Genomic DNA, 1,894 nt, shown 5'->3' with positions numbered 1-1,894 from the left:
AAGTTCTCCTCAGCTGTAGTTTGCTAACCAGCCTGCTGTGCTTCACTTCCACAAACATCTTCACCCCCTCCTCCTCCTCCTCCTCCTCCTCCTCTTCCTCCTCCTCTGCAGCGGCAGCAGTGTGAGCAAAAGATGCAGTCAAAGTCTTCTTCTCTGTTATTTTTTTGTTTTTTGTTTTTTTTTTTGGGGGGGGGGGCGGAAGGGGAGAGGGCGGAGCAAAACCCGCTGAACATGCACAACTGCATCAGAACCACGCGGCGCCTTTGAACCCACTTCCTTTATCTGGCTCTGACGTTTCAGAAGCAGCCTGACGGGGAGCAGCAGCAGCGCCGGCTACTGTAGTTTGTTTATCGAGCCGAGCAAAGACGCCCCGCCGACATCAAACCACACCCCCCCGTCCCCACCACTACCAGTAGCCCCCCTCCCCCCTCCCCCCTCCCTCCATTCAGTGGCTCCCTCCGATGCGGTGAGACATCTGTTTGCTGAGGCCCAGCAGTCGTCCTGCGGCTGAAGAGTTTCTTTGTTTTTTGTGGCATCAACATTTTTCCACTTGAGACTTGAGAGGCGGGATCTCACAGGCTCCGCCCACCTCCCCACATCCCTCCTCGCTTCCGAGCCGAAGGCCAACAACTGGCAGCGATCAGACAATTTCAGTGATCAACTGCGATGTGTTTGCTGACTGGTTTTTCTTCTTCTTTTAAAAAAAGAAAAACAAGTATGAGATGATCTCTGACTGCCTGTCACGTGATTGGATCTCTGACTGTCAGGTGACCTGACCTCACATCCATCACCCTGATAAGGTCTGAAACCAGATCTATTTTTTGCCTGCATGTAAATGGGCCTGAGCCTGCTTTCTCCTGCTCCCTGCCCCCCCCATCACGCCCCCCCCCCCCTCTCCCCCCGGCCCCCTCGCCTTCCTCCAGAGACAATGCGATACAGTGGTGGAGGGTAGGGGGGCGGGGGTGGGGAGGGGGGCGGTGCTGCAGACGACGCTCCCCAGCGGAGCCCCTGATAAGGAGGAACAGTGGCGGTCCAGATATCTTCCAGCTGGGGAGGAATACTGGGAACAAGAGCGCCACAACCACCCCCCCCACTCCCATCCTCCGCTGCGCTCACATTTTCAACCTCCTTTGCAAACAGTCACTTTGTCCTCCGCTATCCTCACACTGATCTCCAGGTAATAACTGAGCCTGGACGTCGTGCAGAGGCCTCGGCTCTGATAACACAGTGTGTCGAGGTGATTGGCTGATAGAAGAGCGGAAGCGGCGGAGGCGGCGCTGCAGCTCCGGTGGCCCCCCCCACCCCCCACCCCCCGGCCTCTCTATTGGATGGTGATTCAGGCGCTGGATGCAGATAAAGTGGCTGCGCGGCAGTGAAGGGCTGTTTGCACTGACGGGGGTGCATTCCAAATCTGATAGGGCCTCAAGTCATGTGACTCCAGGTCCCGGGCATCACCCCCCCCCCTCCCCTCCCCCACTGCGTGATTGACACGGAAGTGCGTTAAAGGTTCAGCAGCAGCTGATAGCAAGTGTTTTTTTTGTGCAAATGGTACCAAGGCTCCCAGCGACGCCGCTGCCTCCAAGGCGTCCAGCACTTCTTCTCCTCCCACTGTTGACCTTCTCTTTCTTTCTGTTGTTTCTCTCCGTCTCTCCAAACGTCCCAGGTGCTGCTTCCTGGACCCGGGGGAGCAGGAAGAGCCGCTTTCCCTCCCGACGCTGGCCTTCAGCATGAGGGCTGAGCTGATCCTGTGAGCAGCCAGCAGCTGCAGCGCTGGTGGTGGTGGTGGGAGGAGGAGGAGGAAGACGAGGAAGGAGAGGAGAGGAAGGAGAAGAAGGTCGGCCATGTACGGGAGGAAGGTGGGCGCCCTGCTGCTGCTCTGGGCTCTGGTGCAGCT

Source organism: Nelusetta ayraudi, unplaced genomic scaffold, assembly GCF_046127955.1.
Source record: "Nelusetta ayraudi isolate G7.1 ecotype Tasmania unplaced genomic scaffold, CSIRO-AGI_Nayr_v1 ptg000110l, whole genome shotgun sequence".
NCBI lineage: Eukaryota > Metazoa > Chordata > Actinopteri > Tetraodontiformes > Monacanthidae > Nelusetta > Nelusetta ayraudi.
This window is presented reverse-complemented; position numbering follows the sequence as displayed.